Below are 8,471 nucleotides of genomic sequence, written 5' to 3'. Positions count from 1 at the left end.
GCGATATTGCGTTTCTGGATGGGGTATCGAATATATTGCTTCCCCCCTACGTGTATACCTCCCGAGGAGATCACGAATGGATGTGGTTAGAGAGATTCGAGCGCGCACGGAGGCGGTGTTTTTTTTTTTGCAGACTGTCAGTTCGTCCCGCGAAACCATACGCGACTGGAACAGCGAAGGGAGGTAAATGACAGTGGCACGTGAAGTGCCCTCCGCCACACACCGTTGGGTGGCTTGCGGAGTCTAAATGTTAGAGGTCGGCTGTCGGTGTGTGCTTTTGAAGGCAGATTCGGTGCGTCTGTAGTTGCGGATGGCGGTTAGCCACCGTCGCTTAAAGCGGCGAGGGGCGGCGGCGCCTCGGTTGGCCGGTGGCCATGTTGCGCAGGCGGCGCTCGTTTTTGTTTTGCGGCGGGCAATTTTGTGAGAAACGGGCGCGAATGTTGGCGGGCGAGGTGGCCCGACGGCCGCGGGCCGATCGGGAAACGGTGGGAGGGCGATGGGGCGGCGGAGGTGCGTTTGCACGGCCGTCATCGCCGCACGCCTCCGCTTGTGTGGCTGTGGCGGCGGCCGCGCTGGCCGGGCTGGCGCGGCGACGGTGCGCCAGTTTTGCCGAAGGTTTGGCCATTGTGGCGGGTCGTCGGCTGGGGCTGTGGGGGCGGCATTTGGGCGGGGGCGGCGATTCTCGGCGGGCCGAGCCAGGCTGTAGCGCGCGGTAGCTGCAGTTTGGCCGTGGTTTGCGGCGCTGCCGTGGCGACTGGTTGGCGACTGTGGTGTGGCCGTGTGTAGCCCCATCCTCGGTGGTTTGAATGGCGCGGGTGGTTGCGGCGCAGGTTTGGGGCTGGTCCGCACAGGCTGTCGGACGTTGGGCGGTAGCAAGCGCGGGAGGCGCGGCGCGGCGGCGCGCAGAGTGGCGGCCGCTCTCTCGGCCGTCCGCGCCCGCCCGCGACACTGGCTGGGCCTGGCGGCGCGGCGGCTATTCTCTGCCGTGCTCTCGCCGCTCTCTCGCTGTTCTGTTGTTGTGTGTACGCGCGTCGTCCGTCGAAATAATGGCAGATCAGGCGGCTACGAACGAGACTGCTGCGGCACCCGCCGCCACCGGCACGACGAAGAAGGCCAAGTCTGCGGCGTCTGCGAAGAAGCCGCGCGCCAAGCCTGCGCACCCGCGCACCTCTGAGATGGTGACGGCCGCCATCAAGAGTCTGAAGGAGCGCGGCGGCTCGTCGCTGCAGGCGATCAAGAAGTACATTGCCGCGCACTACAAGCTGGACGCGGAGAAGCTGGCGCCCTTTATCAAGAAGTACCTCAAGTCGGCCGTCGTGGCTGGCGAGCTGGTGCAGACGAAGGGGAAGGGCGCGTCCGGCTCTTTCAAGCTTGCCGGCGCCGGCGGCGGGGCGGCCGAGGGCGGCAAGGCTCGTGCCGGCGGTGCGAAGAAGAAGCGCGCCGCTCCGGCCAGCAAGGAGAAGAAGGGCGGCCGCGCGGCCGGCGCAAAGAAGGCTGGTGGCGTGAAGGCGGCGACCGGTCGGAAGGCGGGCGCCGCCAAGAAGGCGTCTGCGGCGTCGGCGGCTCCCGCGGGTGCGAAGAAGGCGGCTGCGGCCAAGCCGGCCAAGGCCAAGTCGCCGTCGAAGGCGAAGAAGGCCGCCAAGGTTCCGACGAAGAAGCCGAAGGCGCCGCGCCCGAAGAAGGCGACGACGCCGTCTAAGGCGAAGGCGTCGCCCAAGAAGAAGAAGTAAAGTAGTAAAGTTAAAGAAAGGCAAGGGAGAGGGGTTGGCGCTTGACGCCGTCGTCCCCCACCGCCCTCCCCCGCGTCGTCTTAGTGGCGCGCGATGGCACGGCTGCGGCTGTCGCGCGGCCCAAAACGGCCCTTCTCAGGGCCATCAAAGGACGTCGGGAAGGCGTTGATTGTCGTGCATGCGCCGGTGTGGTTGGTTGTGTGTGACCCTTTGTGGGTACTGTTTGCGTGCCGTGGTGGTTGGATTGTGGTGCCGGTGGCGGTAGGCGGCGGCGCGCGGTAGCGGAGCGGTTGTGGCCGTTTGTTGGTCTCTGTTGTTTTTTGTTTTGTTGTTGTTGTTGTTTTTTTTGCGGCGGCCGACGTTTGGTTGCTCATGTATGTTTCTGGAGACTCTTGTTTGTTTGTTTGTTTGTTTGTGTGTTTGCTTGCTTTGCGGATGTCGTGTCTTTTGTGTGTGTGTGTTGTCTCTTCTCTCTCTCTTTGAAAGCGGCGGGGGGGGACGTGAGACGTGGAAGTGGCCGGCGGGAATTGGGAAGGCGCGGTGGCGTTGACGTTGTAGTGTAGTGTAGTGTAGTGTAGTGTAGCGTAGCGTGCGCGCGCCTCGGAGACGGCGGCGGCCAGCCACCCGCGGTGTGTTGGTGACGTCGTCCGGCTGTTGTGTGTGTGTGTGTATTGTGAGGGATGGGATGACGTCGATTGTTGGCGAGAGCGGCTGTGGACGGGAGGGGAATTGGTGGTTGTTTGTTTTGCGGGGCGGCAAGACCGACAAAAGTTTTGCTCGCGACGGAGAGATGTTAGTGGCCCTGAAAAGGGCCGTTTTTGTTGGGCGGGCGCGCGTGCGCGGCGCGGTTTCTAGGCGCGCTCGCCGCGGATGCGGCGCGCGAGCTGGATGTCCTTGGGCATGATGGTGACGCGCTTGGCGTGGATTGCGCACAGGTTGGTGTCTTCGAAGAGGCCGACGAGGTAGGCCTCGCTGGCCTCCTGCAGGGCCATGACTGCGGAGCTCTGGAAGCGCAGGTCGGTCTTGAAGTCCTGGGCGATCTCGCGCACTAGGCGCTGGAACGGCAGCTTGCGGATGAGCAGCTCTGTGCTCTTCTGGTAGCGCCTGATTTCCCGCAGGGCGACGGTGCCCGGCCTGTAGCGGTGGGGCTTCTTGACGCCGCCGGTGGCGGGCGCGCTCTTCCTCGCCGCCTTGGTGGCGAGCTGTTTGCGCGGCGCCTTTCCGCCGGTGGACTTGCGGGCCGTTTGCTTTGTGCGGGCCATAGCGGAAGAGCGGCGTGGAGGTGCGTGCGGTACACGAAGCGTCCGGTGCTGCCTTGACAACGGGCCCGCGCGGCCCCGCGCCGCGCTTATATGCCCTCGGTGCGCGTGGTGGGGGGAGGGCGGGCCAGAGTCTATATAGGGGGGCGGCGGCAGAGAGCTCGCACCCCACCGACCAGCTGGAGACTGCGGACGGAGCGCACAGCAAGACGCCGGCGCGCACGCATCTTCACACGTTTACGCATCCGACATGGCTGGACGCGGACGCAGGAACGGAAGCAAGTTTGCGGCCGCACTGGAGTTCCTGGCCGAGGTGATCGGCAAGGACCACGGACGCAGACGACGCAAGAAGAAACCGCGCACCGAGCAGCAATGCTTTCGGTGCCAAAGGCTGGGGCACATTGCCAAAGTGTGCAGGGGCAGTCTGGCGTGTCTGAAGTGTGCTGAGGCACACGACACACGCAACTGCACCAAGCCCCGCGGTGCGGCTGCCAAGTGCGTGAATTGCGGCGGTGCCCACGCCGCAAACGCGCGCAGCTGCGCCTACGTGCGGGGCTACAGAGGCAAGTTGGTCGCCCCACGCCCTGAGGTACCTGCAGAGGTGCCTGGCGTCGAGACGGACGTCCCGCCAACCCGCTCCCGCGGGAGAGCTGGACCGTGCCGTCGCGAAGCCACCACAGATGACACACTGGCCGCCTTCCACGCCGCCCTTGCGGCCGAGAGGGCCGCCATGAAGGAGGAACTCGTAGCTGTTCACCGCCAGCTGCAACAGCTGCGTGAGGAGCTGCGGGTCCTCAAGAAGTCGTCCACTCCCACAGCCAGCTCCACTGCGAGTCGGCCAGCGAGGGTCGACGCCTCCACCCAAACGGAGCCACCTGCGCCGCCAGTTGACGAGACGGGCGTCGTAGAGGCACCCATGGAAGTGGAGCAGCCTGCTCTCCCTCCTGACGGGGAGGTCGAGCCGCGGGCACACGAGGAGCCGCAAGCGGAGATACCCCCAGTTACAGTGACGGCGGCGGAACTCCGGTCGCTGTCTGCGATCTCTGTGGACCAGGCGACGCAGATGTTCCGGACTATCACTGGCTGGGCAAAACCGGACCTGGACAACGCCTGTCCAGCCACTCCACCCCACAGGACGAAGACCGCTTCTTCGCAAGCTGAAGAAGCGGTAACAGACGAAGAGCTGCCCCTCCCGCTCCCAGACGAGCGGAGCGTGCAGCCCTTCCTCAAGAAGATCGTGGCGTCGCTGAAGGACGGGTCGTACCCTCACGGGGACAACCCATACCCCTTCACGCCGGCGCCCGCGAAGCCACCACCGCCTCACCAACCGTGTGACCTCAAACACATGCGTTGCATGTTGCATGAGGCCGTAACCAGGAAGGAGCTGAAATTGCTCAACAGCCGCCCCATCTTCACCCCTTCGGACTGGGAACACATCACCCGGGTCACAGAGAAGTGGGTGAAGGAGGAGTGGCGCTCCGGCAGGCGTCAGCCTGCCCCAGAAGACATACCAATGCATGACTACTTCGCTAGTCTAAACTCAGCGGGGTAGCCGAGGCCGATTCCAACGAGAGGCCACAAATACAACAACAACAACAGAGGAATCAAGGAGGAACAGCAGCACTGCTGCTTAGCCTCCACCATCTCCGGACTGAGGAGGTCCGTGATTTTCAAGCGAAGCGAAGCGAAGAGCTCGCACCGTAGCGAAGTTGTCGTGTTCGAGAGAGGACGCAGCCTGCGCTCTACTCCGCTCCGCCGCCGCCGCTGCCGCTGCCGCTGCCGCTGCCGCAGGCGCCCCTGCCGCCACCACCGCTGCCCTGGTAGTTCCCGCCCGGCCGCCAGAGGGTGCGCGCCGCAGCTGCCGCGCGCCTCTACTGCTGCCGGCTTCACTCGGCTGCCAGTCGCCCCGTGACCGCGGGAGGTTACGCACCTCCGCGCCACGGCCGCTGCGGTACGTCCGAGGCCACCTCCAGAGATCGACTGCCACCGCCACAGCCTGAGTATGACCTCGCCATTGTCACCGCAGTTACCAACTGCACACTGCGTCAGTCTACTGACGCAGTAAAAAAAAAAGCAAAGTATCGAGTGCTCTATTGTCGTGTGTTGCGTGTTACGCTCCCAGTGACAGTTAGGTCCGGTCATAGAAGTGAGGTATTAGCGATCCCGGAAAGCCGGATCTAGGGCCTGTTAGCTAGGGATTCTGCAAGCCAGGGCCCTCTCCGCGGAGAGACCAGCCCGCGTTTGCTGAGGCAAAGGAACAGAACAGGCGAGAACAATCTCCGCGTGCAGGACAAATCATGCAAAGGAAACCCCGTAAAACCTCAAAGCCGCCCCCACAGGCCCCTGACCCAAACCCTCCCCCCCAACCACCTGCAAGTAACCCGACACAGGAAAGCCCTCCAATCAGCAGCAATGAACCTCATCCCGCCCCTCCTCCAAGCAACGGCCCTAGCAGCTGCAAACCCCGCCCCCTACTTGAGATCACTGTCAACCCTCCCCAGCAAACTCCATCCTACTCACAAATTGTATCCTCCCCAACTCGTCCCTCAACCACACCTCCTCCCTCCCCCCACAGGGCAACCCCTCCCACCACCCCAACCACGGCCTTCAGCCACATCCTACCTCCCAATGACGCCCCACACAAACTAGAACTACACAACCTGTCTCCAGGTGTCACGCAGAAATCGCTCCACACTGAACTCAAGCAATTCACTTTCACGGCGATATCCAACCTATACATCAGGCGAGACGGAATCGCCGTGATTGAATCGCGAGAGCCAGATCTGAAGCGTCTCATAGAGACCAAACTGTTCCCCAACTGCCACCCCAGGGCCTCCTGCAAGCTCATACTGAGCAAAAGAGACCCGATACCATCTCGTCCCCCACGCCTCCCGTCCTACTCGGTGGTAATCACCAAAGTAGAGATGGATACCACAATTGAGGACGTGAAAGAAGGCCTGTCCGAACAAAACCACGTGTTCCACAACGTGATCAGGGTGAGATCACAAAAAACAGGCAAGCTAACCGACCTGGTCAGGGTATTCTCCACGGACAAGGACTCGCAAGACAGGCTCCTGAAAAACGGCTTCCGCCTGTTTAGCAAGTTTCACCGAGTCGAACCCTCCCGCTCCCTAACCGCACTACCAAAAACCTGTCTGAAGTGCTTCAGCTACGAACATACGGTCGAAGACTGTAAGGACGTGCTGAAGTGCTCGAAGTGCGCTGACAACCACCCAATAAAAGACTGTCCAAACAAAGAACCCAGATGCGCGAACTGCGGAGGGGACCACCCTTCTCTAGCTAAAATATGCCCTCTATTCCCCAAGGCCCCTCTTGCTCCTGAAAAAATACAAGAGGTACGCTGCACTGACCCCCCAGCCCAGCTCTGTGACACTGTTGCCCCCACCCAACAATTCGTGCTCGTTGAGGACTACATCAGGGCAACCGCAATAGTTCTGATGAATGTCATTCCGGACAGGCGCGAACAAATAGGAAAAGCCATGGCGGAGGTATCAAAATCCTTCTTCAATCGCAGATTAACAATCCTCGCGCACGGCCCGCACAGGCGGTTCGCAATCGAGGCAGAATCTTGCGCCCCTCCGATCCAGCCAACTATCCTTCTCCCGAACATCAATCCTGATAACGATCCCCCATCCCTAACCCCCCAAGCACCCCTCCAACCAACCACACAACACTCGCAAGATGGAAGTGCGGCCTAATGAAATTAAAACTACCATCGCTTTCCTAAATGTAAATGGCTTCAACAGAAAACAGCCACTAGTGGAGCGACTAGTTAACACAAACGGCATATGCCTCATAGGCCTCGCCGAGGTTCGCGCCGGCCCCAACCCCCTCCAACTCGCCAGAATGACTCAGCATAGAACACTACAAACGCGAGCAAACAGAGGAGGAGTAGCGGTCTTCCACAGCGCCGATTTCCCCGCTGTTAGAGTCGACCCACCACCCCACCTAGCCAACCTCGACCTCATTATACTGAGGGCAAACAGCCCCTACCTGGGACGCCTGCTAATCGCAACAGTATACGTCTCCCCCCAAGACCCCTTCCCTACAGAACTGGTTACCTACCTGGTATCCAAAGGTGAATTCATCTTAATGGGGGACTTCAATGCGCGCCACACGTCCTTTGGAGACTCAGCCACCAACACCAGGGGCGTCGCACTCCTAAATCTTTTGGACAGCCTCCCTATCATCCGCCTCAACAATTCTGCCCCAACCTTAATAAACTCCCGTGGATACTCAATCCCCGACCACATCCTCTGCTCTGTAAAAATTGCCAACCGCTGCTCAGACTGTACCATTGGCGACAGTGTGGGCAGCGACCACCTCCCGGTGTTATTCAACACAACCGCCTTCAGTTCCTCCAAACCTCCCACAGCGACAAAAACTATAAGAGCTGAAAACAAGGCAAACTGGTCAAAATTTGCAGCAATCCTTGAAAACGAACTCCCACAATCGCCAATTTCGGACGAACCAGAACTGAACACCCATAACACTAAAATTATCGAGGCATTCAACAAAGCTTACCGCGACAGCGTCCCCCTCATCACCATCAAAGAAGGATCCATTAAAATTCCCCCCCATATCCTCAACATCATCAGGGAAAAGAGACGCACTTACAGACAGTTCAAACAGACTCTCGACCCCGCCCTAAAGCGGGAATGGAACCGTCTAAGTAGGCAAGCCAGAAATGCTTTACAGCGCTGGCGAGCCGAAATATGGGCTGAAAAGTGCAGCGCTCTGAACCCTAAAGAACCTCGTAAATTCTGGCGATCCTTCAGGGACATAACTGGTACAAGTCACGCTCCCTCAAGCCCTGCACTTGTGCTAGAAGATACTATTATATCGGACAATCCAGGGAAAGCACAAGTATTCCGCGACTCCCTGGCGCTAGTGCACTCGTACCCTGAAGACACACTATTTGACCATCACCACGCGACAAACATAAACAATCTCGCAATCAACCTAGCCGAATCCCCAATCGCACCCACCAAAGACCAGTCAGATCTCACCCAGCCCATCAGCGACATGGAGATAACGGCAGCCATCAAAATAGGGAAGAATGGAGCACCAGGGCTAGACGGCATCACGCTGCGGCAAGTCAAAAACGCACCTGTGCTCCCCCTCCTCACCTCCCTATCTATCCTATTCAACGCTGCCCTCTCCCTAGGAACAGTGCCACAACAATGGAAACACGCCAAAATTACAATGATCCACAAATCAGGCAAACCACTCAATCGACCAGACTCATACCGGCCAATCTCTGTTCTCCCGGTCCCAGGCAAGCTCTTTGAACTCATCATAAACGCAAGAATAACAAAATTCGCAGACATACACAACGTAATACCCATGGAACAGGCAGGCTTCCGTCGGAATCACTCCACAACTGACTGTATAGTCAGAATTACGGACCACATAGCTGAAGCCCTAAACAGAGGCGAGTGCACTCTGGCACTGTTCCTAG

The sequence above is a fragment of the Schistocerca nitens genome, unplaced genomic scaffold (genome assembly GCF_023898315.1).
Source record: "Schistocerca nitens isolate TAMUIC-IGC-003100 unplaced genomic scaffold, iqSchNite1.1 HiC_scaffold_513, whole genome shotgun sequence".
NCBI lineage: Eukaryota > Metazoa > Arthropoda > Insecta > Orthoptera > Acrididae > Schistocerca > Schistocerca nitens.
Note: the sequence above shows the minus strand (reverse complement) of the source record.